Source organism: Protopterus annectens, chromosome 3.part0 (assembly GCF_019279795.1).
Source record: "Protopterus annectens isolate FY-2018-M chromosome 3.part0, PAN1.0, whole genome shotgun sequence".
Taxonomy (NCBI): Eukaryota; Metazoa; Chordata; order Ceratodontiformes; family Protopteridae; genus Protopterus; species Protopterus annectens.
Genome location: NC_056731.1, coordinates 1,728,108,129 through 1,728,120,682, shown reverse-complemented (window position 1 = coordinate 1,728,120,682; position 12,554 = coordinate 1,728,108,129).

Below are 12,554 nucleotides of genomic sequence, written 5' to 3'. Positions count from 1 at the left end.
TTCCATTATGTAGATGTATGAATGTGTGTTTATGTCCAGATATGTATACATACATAGATATAGATATATATAGATATATCAAGAACATACAATGTGACAACAAAGCAGTAAAAAAGAATGAAAAGGCAAACACCAGCAACTCCTATATTATGCAGTGGTGTTGTCCTATGTAATATCAAGACTCCCTCAGACAGACATGTGTCATTAATACTCGCAAACATTTGTACATTGCCCAAATACATTACTTTGAACATTTCATTTACATTAACAAAACAGCTCCTGTCCAATCACTATGTGAGAACAGGACTATTGCAAGGTGTTGTGTGCAACATCATCATCATTAAAAACTTAAATGGGGTAACCATAGAGAAACCGGTAGTGTCATGTGTACAATGGGGTCATCTGCATCATGTGTACCTGGAACTTTTAGGAGTCATGTGCATACCAGGATTGTGTGCCTGAGAGAGGGGTGAGGACAACAGTAGTATGTTGTGATGCAAGTTAAAAAGGTTACATGTGTCCAGTGGACATGTGTGTGAAATAGACAGCTATGTATGGGGCAAAAGTTGTTCTGGGAACAGATTGTCCTTTTGTTTCCATTTTTATAAGGTGAGACTGGGATGTTGGGGAAGGAGAGTAGGTATGCTCGTGGAGGATAGGTTGGGTAGGATGACAGGCAAGACAGCATACAGGGGTGGTATATGGCACATGTGGGGGGATACACCTTGGACAGGAGGGGATGTTTGGCAGTCACAAGCCCATGAGCCCCCAAATGGAAACAGTGGGACGGAGGTCCCCACCCATGGGCAGCCACCACTGCACCTTCACAGCCGCAAAGGTGGCTGTGCTGGGGGCTGTCTAGGAGGGACAGACTCACCCTCTAAATCTCTAAATGTGACACTCTGCCCTTGAGCTGGTGTAGCTGGCCTCAAATCCCCTTATTGAGCCCCCTATGCACCATGACCTGGACTGTACAACGGCTGACAAGTTCCTGTCTGGACCTGCTCCCAGGGGGGGCAGGCCCCATCCTCAGTGGCGGTTCCAACAGAAGGTGGTGCAGAGCCAACAGAGGTGGAAGTCCAAGGCTGGGCCCCAGAAATGCTGGTGCCCGGTGCCATTGCCAGCTGAAGTGGGACAGGTGGTTGTGCCAGGACCCCCAATCCCATACAGCCTATGGTGTTGCAGTTTTAACACAAATAAGGATTAATAATAGTCAACAGCATTCAGGATTACTTATAACAACATGCATAGATATTTCCATCAACCCAAGATAACAGATGCTATACATTTGCAGAGGAGGCACAACACATGCATATATTTACTGCATGACATCTGTCCAAAGCGTAGATGTCTTGTGACTGCAGCTATGAACAGTGGCACACTATTGGCACGTCACTGTGATAACCTCAGACAGTGACTGTCATACTACTGTTTCATGTAATGTATGTCCAATCAGGGATGGTATGGCAGTAACTCTCATCACTGTCACCATGTACTGACTGCAATCCTCACACTATGCTTCTGCAGTTCACAGATGTGTGTTCTGTGAGTAACAGAAGAAACAAATGGTTCCACACACTGACCAGTCCACAGGTGACCCTACAGATGGGAGTTTCCTCACAAACAGAGCACTGTCATGTCAGTTATTAAAACATGCAGACTAGCCATTACCACACAAAACTTGTTAAATTGGCAGCAGTCTGAAAGAAGCATAGCTACACTTACATGCTGTAGTCATGTCTGGCACATCACCCTCCCATCTTTAGGCTATTTTCCACTGTGTATGTCATTTGAGGAATATCCAGATTTCATCTGTGATGCTGTTTACCAAACACCAGATCCAGGTTCCGCTCACAGCGATTGTCATGGGTAAACACCAACTTGATGTTACTAGATATTGTATTGTGTTTCTATGCAATTGGCTATGGGAATGTCACCACAGCTGTTACACATGCAATCAGCTAAAGGAGGACTGCAATAGGTGCAGAGGCCATCTCCTGATCATGACCATCACTTACAAAACACAAGCTGCTGCTGAGCAGGTGTACATCCCCACAACCACCAGAAAGTGTGTGTGAGGGACAGACAGAGGCAAAGTACATCAGAGAAGGGCTGGGAGACTAAAACCTAAGCATCGTTTGTTACACACCTACTGGTATAGGGGTTCAAACTCCTGACTGACTAGCCATTACTATGACAAGTGCATGCAGTTACTCTATGTGCCACATAGCTGACATGTTGGTGTGCTGTAAGACAATATATGTGTGTTGGTGAGTGATATCTGCAACAGAGATGTAGTAGACATACATTAGGTGTAGTACACATGGCTGTCCACATGAACAGATTTCATTGTCAACACAACCACACTCTCTAAGGGACTCAGACACATTGGCACACTTTGGCAGGCTCGCAAATACACTTCCTAACTACTTAGTTTGCCACACTACAGTAATGCACAGGTATTGCATGTTTCACAGGGGTTATCTTGAGGTTCTATGGGCTGACATCAGTCACTATGCCAATGGGAGTTATACTGGGTGTGACTGTGGTTGGGAATATCATACCCCACATGCAGACACAAGGTGTCAGTACTGACATACATTTGTGCATTGCTTCATGTTTATGTAGTGGTTGGCTGTGCAAGATGGCTGTACAAGGCTAGCTGAGGGGTAATCCTTGGCATCAGGCCACCTGACAATGGTCTGCAGTGTGGTTCAGGGGTGTAGTGTCTGCAATGTCCCACACAGATGGGTATTGTATTAACTGTCCTGTCATCCTGGTTACCATTGTGTGTGGCCATTGCTTTGCAATGCATACCATGTCTGTGTTTGATTGTCCTTGACATGGACATTGCCTGGGATGTGCATGTCCCACATTAATGTACAGTGGCATGTTTGAGTGTTCCTGGTTTGCCTGGCACATGTTGTGTACACAGACTGCTATCATCAGATGTGCCAATCCTGGCCTGGTGTGGCAGGACCTGCTAATAGACATGAGGTTGACCCTGCACCTGCATTTATAGCATGATACAGGTATTCCCTGGTGTCAGTGGCATCTGTCCATACAGGGCATGTGTGTAAGGCAGTGTACGTCCTTTGTGGATCACATTTGATGGCACCACATATGTTGCAGGCATCCAGTGGGGAACATAGCGAAGGCACATTGTCCACAATTATGTGCCTGTTGTACTGGTGGACAAGTTTCCATGCCCTTTGCAGTCCACTGCATTCACACCATGCCAACTATCTGTCGACAATGTGCAGAGTAATAGCAACATAGCGGGATATTCTAGGCAAGTGTGTTTGTGTATGACACATGGATTCAGACCATATTCTGGGTAATAGAAGGGTTGCTTACTTTGTTCACCAGAACTTTTGCCAGATGTAGGGGTATGGCTTGCCAACACAGTCTCTTTGCTGATTGAAATCTATAATCCTTGTGAGGTGGACATTGTGACATATAATATGGCCACCATATAGGAAAACTACAAAAAATACTCCTGAACATGTCCAGTGGTTCGACACTCACAGCCACCTCCACACTGGCTCTGACTGTCAAACACACAGCCGCCACGTCTTGGAATAGAACTCCTATCTAACTAGTTTATCACACTACATCATTACGCTGTTATAGCGCACGTTATGGAGATTACTGGACTGTCCCATCTCCCATCCCCAAATGTGTATTTCACAAGGAATGACATCAGCAGAGTTACCAAAGTAGGGCAATTCAAATTTCCTGCAAGTGAGTAGCCCAAAATGCATAGCTCACAAAACAGACAGTAAGTCACACACAACTGACATGTGTGGGTATAGAACCCATGACCAAGACCTATATCACACTACTGCATGGAGATGTTATAGAATGCACCACAAGGATTACTAGGAGCCTTGTTCCCCAGAGGTGTATTTGTCAAGGAATGACATCAGCAGGATCACCAATGTAGAGCATTGTAAATGTCTGCAAGTGAGTAGGCTATAACGCATTGCTCCCTACACAGACATTGAAACACACAGAAAATATACATAACTGTCATGGTTGTGGATGGAACCCTACCACAGTTCTAAATCACACTCCAGCAGTACACAGGCAACTGATGTGCTAGAAAGATTACTGGGTTAGAACAGTCCCAGAGGTGTATTTCTAGGTGGGTGACATCAGCACCCTTGCCAAAGTTGAGTATGTGAATTGTAAGGAGTTTGCATACTCTAAAAAGCATTGTTTCCTTCGCAGGCAGATAGACGCACACACAGTTGGCAAGTCTGGGATTAGAACACCTATCAAACGAGTTTATCACACTACAGCATTATGCAGTTACAGGACACGCTACAGAAATCATTGGGATATAGCAGTCTCAGAGGTGTATTTCTATGTGGGTGACATTAGCACCCTTGCCAACGTTGAGTATGTGAATTGTAAGGAGTGTGCATACTCTAAAAAGCATTGTTCTCTTCTCAGGCAGACAGACACATAGCTGGCAAGTCTGGGATTTAAACACCTACCAAACTAGTTTAGCACACTACAGCATTATACAGTTATAGAACACCCTACAGAAATTACTGGGTTACAGCAGTCCCAGAGGTGTATTTCTAGGTGGGTGACATCAGCACCCTTGCCAAAGTTGAGTATCTGAATTGTAAGGAATGTGCATACTCTAAAAAGCATTATTTTCTTCTCAGGCAGGCAAACACACACACTTGGCAAGTGTGGGATTAGAACACCTACCAAACTAGTTTAGCAGATTACAGCATTACAAAGTTATGGAACACACTACAAAAATTACTAGGTTATAAAGTAGTCCAAGAGGTGTATTTCTAGGTGCGTGACATCAGCACTCTTGCCAAAGTTGAGTATGTGAATTGTAAGGAGTGTGCATACTTTAAAAAGCATTGCTCTTTTCTCAGGCAGACAGACATACACACACACACAGTTGGCAACTCTGGGATTAGAGCACCTACCAAACTAGTTTATCACACTACAGCATTACGCAGTTACAGGACACGCTATAACAATTACTATGTTATAGCACTCCCAGAGGTGTATTTCGTGGTGGGTGACAGCAGCACCCTTGCCAAAGTTGAGTACGTGAATTGTAAGGAGTGTGCATACTCTAAAAAGCATTGTTCCCTTATTAGGCAGACAGACACACACACACAGTTGGCAAACCTGGAATTAGAACACCTACCAAACTTGTTTATCACACTACAGCATTATGCAGTCACAGGACACGCTACAGAAATTACTGGGTTACAGCACTCCCAGAGGTGTATTTCTAGGTGAGTGACATCAGCACCCTTGCCAAAGCTGAGTATGTGAATTGTAAGGAGTGTGCATACTCTAGAAAGAATCGTTCCTTTTTCAGGCAGACAGACACACACAGTTGTCAAGTCTGGGATTAGAACACTTACCAAACAAGTTTGGTGCAGTTACAGGACGTGCTACACAGATTACTGGGTTACAGCAGTCCCAGACGTGTATTACTAGGTGGGTTACATCAGCAGGATTGCCAAAGAAGGGCATTTCTGGTGTACTGAGAGTTGTACATGTCTTTTACCTGTGGGTACCCGCTGCTTACTGTCATGAAAACACATTTACACTCGCATAAAAGTGTCTTATTCAGTCCTAAATTACATTATCAACAACCTTTACAGATCTTGAATCCTGGACCATGCACACCAAGGACACTGGACTTGCCACTAAGCCATCTGGGTTGTATACATGTTTCATGGTTTTTATAATACACATTTTACTACAGGTATTCCACAGTACTGAAAACAAATGGGACAATCACTTTGTGTACATGTGTACAGCACCCTTGAATGTACTGTACTCTGTGAAACAACATAGACAAGTCTAAATATATACAGCTGTTATAACTAAATACTAAATACATATATGCACTTACGGGATGTGTATACACATACAGACACACACACACACACACACACACACACACACACACACACACACATACATATATATATATATATATATATATATATATATATATATATATATATTTATACACAGACATAGCTATAGCCATATATATAAACATGTCTGAACACCAATTGTGACACAGAAGGGTTCCAAAGGAATTGACGTGTACACAAAACAGAGGCAACTCTTGCTTTATAACATTTAAATCTTAATTAGTTCACCAGAGAAGGGATGGATGTTGTGCATGTGGAGTTTGGGTTGGAAAATGATGGCTAATAAAATATAGCCCATGGATTGTGGAGTTTGGGTGGGGAATGATGGGTATGGACATACACCCTGGGGACCACATCTGTGTCACTGCTCAACAGTGGCACAGGAAAATAACATATCCAACAGTAGTCGTTCTATTCTTTTCTATTCCTAACTATGTAATAATCTGTAGACTCCACTCACCACAGATGACTACCATGGTGTGCAGCATGTTAAAAGACATAATACATGTGTATGCCTAGTTACAGGGTAGTCACACACACACAAACACACACACTTGCCATTATTGTGCTTACAAGTCTTGCCTATGTAAAGGTAACTAGTAGCGTGGTATGCAGTTGGGGTATGTGCCACAGAACTCATACAATTACACTAATTCTGATTCTGCTTTTGAGCTGGTTGACATCATAGGACTGATTACTTGCAGTGGGGAGAGGGGAAAAGGGTGGTTTAGAAGATGACAAGGATAAAGGTCAGTGCAAAAGGTTGTTTCTCTTTGGAAAGCAGTAAACCCCACTGTCATAACTGGATAGAGACACAAATACACAACCACACTCAGCCATTTGCCGACACACACACACACACACACACACACACACACACACACACACACACACACACACACACACACACACACACAGTTGCCAGTGGTGGGATCAGAACTCCTGCCTATCTATAGATCACTATCACAGTACTACACAGTTATGAGATGCAACATGGAGATTACACATTTCAAGGCAGTCAGAATGCCCTTCTAAGATTGAGGACATCAACATGGATACTGACAGTCAAGATGTACATAGCTGTAAACTTGTGTGTTTAAAGTAGGAGTCCATTACAACCTGTATGCACAAACAAGACACGTCATCTGCAGGTAAGACATAGGTAGGCCTGCGAGGTATAGTTGTAGCACAACAAGCCCTGAACTGAAGTATGCACATCTGTGGAATGGACAACTACTATCACTATACAGGGTTACAGTGGTCATGCTCATACACTTAGTAGCACAGGGTCGTTTGGGATGCACTATGATTACAACTACACAAGGTTATACTGGGCATACTCATACACTTAGAAACAAAGGGCTTGTTTGGATGCACTGACTCAAATGACATAAGGTGGCAGTAGGTAAGCTCATACACTTAGTAGCACAGGGCTGTTTGGGATACACTCTGATTCTAACCACAGAAGGCCACAGTGTGCATGCTCATAGACTTACATGCACAGAACTCATTGTAATGGACTCTTATTATTAACACAGAGGTTTACAGCTATGTACATCTTAACTGTCAGTATATATGCACATCATACAGGTTTACCACCAGATACATGTATGTGACCCATAAATGATATATCTGCATCTGTGTTGTGTGACACACATGCATACATGTACATGACGTACTGCCATATATATGTGAAGTATACACAATCATGCATGTGTGGAAGTGACAGGCAGTAGGTAAACTGGGACACACAGGTGGATGCTAACTACAGCATGTGTCACACACATTGCTGCCCTGAAAGACATACATTGATATCAGGTTGTGGACAGTGGCATTATACTTGAAACAGTGACATGGGCAAGCATAATATGTGAGACCCATTGTCTAATGGTACTGAGGTGCAGGTGTCAAGATGTCCTCTCCTGGCTGTGTTATTAGTTGTCATTATTAGCAGGACCGCTCCACTAAGCATATCTGACATTGGTCATCTATACAATGTCTGCTGCTGTCCATCACCTTAGATGTAGCATTTCATGCCAAGCACAATACTGCCACTCGCAATGATGTCATTGTAGAAGTGGCAACTGCTTGACCAAAACAATGAGCCAATGTCCTGCTGTAATTACGATGTTGTCCAGTGTCTATCATTCCGGGATGTCATGACTGAAAGAAGACATGCCTTTGTCACAGAGCACATGCATCCATGATCCAAGGGAGTGTGGATAATATCTAGGTCACATTTACCCATATAGTGGCATTCCAAGGCACAAGTCCTAAATGCAGAAGTAACACCCTGGACACCTACAAGACAATTGCATTGGATGCTTATGCTAACCAATGCTAGATGTGTGGCTTTCGTAATCCATTTGCTCAATGTAGACCCTACAATGGGGAATATTGACATCTGTGCAGTGAACAACACCTGGATAAAGGCTCTGTAGTGCACAATAGCACTACCACAATATAACTCAGATCCAGACATGTGGGCCATAACACTGGTACAGACCACTCCAGGTGTTGTTGTTCACATATTCATAAAGGCTACTCACAAGTAAAAGCCACTACTCCAACATAATTCATCACAGATGAGTCAGGTACAGGTGACAGTGGCAAAAGCTTCATTCTAGGTTGTATCCTCATATACATCCACCACCATGTCCTCAGACTACCAACACACATCCATACATGTGGTATGAAATAGTATGGTAGAACACCAAATAACTTTCGAATGGTGGACAGTACCTAGCCCTACATCAACTGTGCAAAGTACCCATGTACTGACACAGTTGCATAATGTGTTATGCAATGCAATAATACCACTGTTTGTAACCAGGTTAGTTGTACACATGCCATGGTCCCTCAGATGTTGTCAGCATTAACACAGTTGACTGTTGCTGTACACCAGTGAACAACACCCTCATGGTTGGATATGACCTAGATGTACCTGCCCTGGATATGTACATCCCACACTCATACAACATAAATGAAAATACCATTGCTGTTGCTGTCCTTTGTACATACAGGTGGCTACATTCATTACACACATGCACATGGAAAATAGGTCCATGGCTGCTGAATGCTAACTGTACATATGGTTTGATATCTATGTTGAGAGAGGTAATATTCCCTCTTTACTGGTCGCCCATGACACCTATCATATCATACACCCATGTGGCATGTATGTTATTAGACATGCCCACCAAATGCAATGCCTAAAAACATACCAAAATAACAGGATCATATGGCTTACACACATAGCCTGTACTGACAGACTCAGGGAAATACAGCTATGCTCTGTATGTTCCTGAATAGTTACAGGTGATATGTCCATGACATGTACAGCCATGTCTGCCACAGCTCCTACATATACCCATGTCAACAATTACAAGTCATGCATGCTGTGTGCTGTCTGGACATTAACCTTATTACCACAATAGCCAGAACATGCTGGGATGAGATGTTTACAAGCTACAGACCTCGCACATGCTTGAATAAGTGTAATGCCTAGCTCAAACAAAGCACATTGCTGACACTCTTCAAGTAATCATGAGGTGTGTGGCAAATAAGATGTGTGTGTGGAAAATATGATGTGTTCACTGTTGACCATTACAGTGCCCTGGCTTCACAGTGGAACTGTCAACTAACAGTTTGTAGGATCATGACATGTAGAATTGCTGTGTGTGTGTCTTGCTGATGTGCTGTTGGCATAAATGTACACTTGGCTACTCAGTGAAGGTGGTTGTGTGTCCTACCAGTACATGAATACAACATCCATTATGGTGTAATGTTCAGCTAGGTTTCACACATTGTGTGGAGGAGGTGTGGAATGTATCCTCTTGACCTGCTAGTCCACTTACTGATGGAGACTGCATATGTGTACATGTATTTATGTGTGTTTAGATTCCATGCATGTGCAGTGTCTGATGTTTGAAGGTGACTGTTGTCTTAGTACATCATGCAGTTGCAATGCAGCCTCAACATTGGCAACTGTATATGGTGATATGCTCAAAGTACAGTAAGCTATACTTTAGGTATGGACAGATGTTTGAACATAACTACTAAGTGGTGGGGCTACTTTGCAGATGAATGATTGCTGAGGACAGATCACAGGTGTTTTACAACCATTCCTACAATAACCTGTGTAACTGCTAAGCTATGATTTTGTTGATTGAAGGGGAAGACACACAGTTTAGAATGCAGTAAGGGTGACACTGACGGCAAACCTCTTGACACCTGGAACAGTAACACCTCCCCTGTGCATATATTGTGCATATATCAGCACAGTTGGCAAAGGAAAGAGTCAGTACACTTTGTAGCACATGTGATAGTGCTGCTGCTCTGTAATACCTATCATGAGATAGGCAGGTGTTTGAGTCACAGTACTTGCATGTGTGGGTGTTTGTGTGCCCATATATGTCACGTATGGAGGGGAATACATCCCAAATGTTTTTCACTCTCCTGTACACTGTTGTAGACATCTGTACAGAGTGAAGTGTAGAAAGCAAGACATAGGCAGGTGTTTGAATCACACACATGTCAAGTGTCTGTATGTGTGTGACATAGGTGTATATCTTTGTGAATGCCGCAGTGTATGTATGTGTGTGTGTGTGTGTGTGTGTGTGTGTGTGTATGTGTGTGTGTGTGTGTATGCATGGCTGTCCGGTCCCTGGAGTGAGGTTGTTTTTTACCATAGTGAAATGATAAGACTCCCTCCCCACATCCACTCAATGCAATCTAGTATCCCTGTTGCTGTCATCAATCTTAGAAGGGCATTCTAACCACCTGTAAACATGTACGCCCTGGGGTGAGGCTTGTTGTTACATAGCCTACTGCTGAACCCCCCTCCCGACATACACTCACCGCAATCTAGTATCCCTGTTGATGTCCTCAATCTTAAGCCATTCTGACTACCTGTACATGTGTAATCTTTCTGGCGCGTCTTGTAATTGTGTAGTACTATAATGATGATTTGCACATATGCAGGGGTTCTCATCCCAACACTGGCAACTGTGTATGTGTCAGAGTGTGTGTTACTGTGTCTGTGAATCCCTGAGTGTGTGGGTGTGTTACTGTGTCTGTGAATCCCTGGATGTGTATGTGTATGCATCTTGTCATGAGAGCAGGTATTACTGCTTCCCAATGAGGAGCCACCTTTTCCACAGGCCTTTACCCTTGTCATCTGCAAAACCACTCTTTTACCTCCTCCCCGCTCCAGGTAACTATACTTGTGACGTTACCCACTATGGATGTGATGGCTTTGGCCACAGTAGCTTACTACACAGCTATCATGCTCTTGGATCATTAGATCAGTAAACATGTTTGAAACTTGGAAGATTATAACTGTGATGTGGAAGCTACAAAGTGCATGCAGGTATTGTCATACAGACCTGTGAGTAGTCTACATTTACATATGGGACACTAACCGCAAACACTGTCATCCCCCGGCACATGCAATTACACCTGAAAGAGGAAGTCAGAACATCAAGATCAACATGCAGTTACTGTTGTTACACATGATACATACTGTCAAAAGTACAAAATGTATTCTAAAACTGTAGTACATGGTATGCCTGCTGCCTGTCAACACCACTCAACAATTGTAATCTACAGTTGTCTTCCTGGTACATTCACCCTGTGCATCAGACCATATGAGCATCTCTTTGCACCGATGGTGTGGATGACAGGGATGCGGCACAGGCATCATCATATGCACAGGGTGATAATGTTTGCCAGAGGCCTAGTCTGCACATTAGATGACATCATGTGTGCGGGTTAGGGCCTTTGATCTCACTGGGCATGCGTGGATGTTATGCGTGTGTGTGTTGAGGTGCCCTACATTTGTTTCTGGTGTGTGTGTGTATGTATGCACACAGGTCTGGCATGTAGCTGGCCTAAACAGGGGAATTATTGACAGCTGCAGACTGTACAGGGCAGGTTTCACAGTTCACAGTGTCTGGGCACAGCCACGTGACCTGTGCCTGCCAGGGGTAGCACAGGCACTACCAGGCAGAGGTCCAGATTGGGTACTGTCTGATGGCACATGTCCACTGGAACTGTGTCCCTGTTGGGACCATCCAGGACCACGTACATGTGGCCTGCTGTGTCCTGGAGTGGACAGCACAGCACCAGCTGCACTGCTGCTGCTACTGCCACTATAGGAGCGGGCATGTGAAGTAGCATGTTCACGTAGACCTTCAACAGGTGATGTAGCTGGCTTACGTCCATGTGCCTGATGCCTCACTCCCACCAGATGTTCCAGCACACATATTCCAAACTCGAGGATTGACATGCCAGAGTCAAGGACTCTCACCATGCCATCCAAAACATCTGCAAGATGATGGTGAGCTTTTGCAATTGCCTGGATGTTGACAGTTAAAAAACAGACAGCAGCCCTCTGAAGCCTCAGATCTTCTTTGTTGTGCCATTCAGCACATGCCTGTGCCTCCATTACAGCCTGAAACATGGGTCTGGTGACACCAGCTGATGTGCTATTTCTTGCAGGGGCATGTTGGCCAGAGGTTCTCCTATGAGCAGCACTGGGCACATGCCTGTGTGGGACATCACCAGTCAGATGGCTGGGATCATGGTTTGCAGGGACACCTTCCATAGTCTCCACATTTT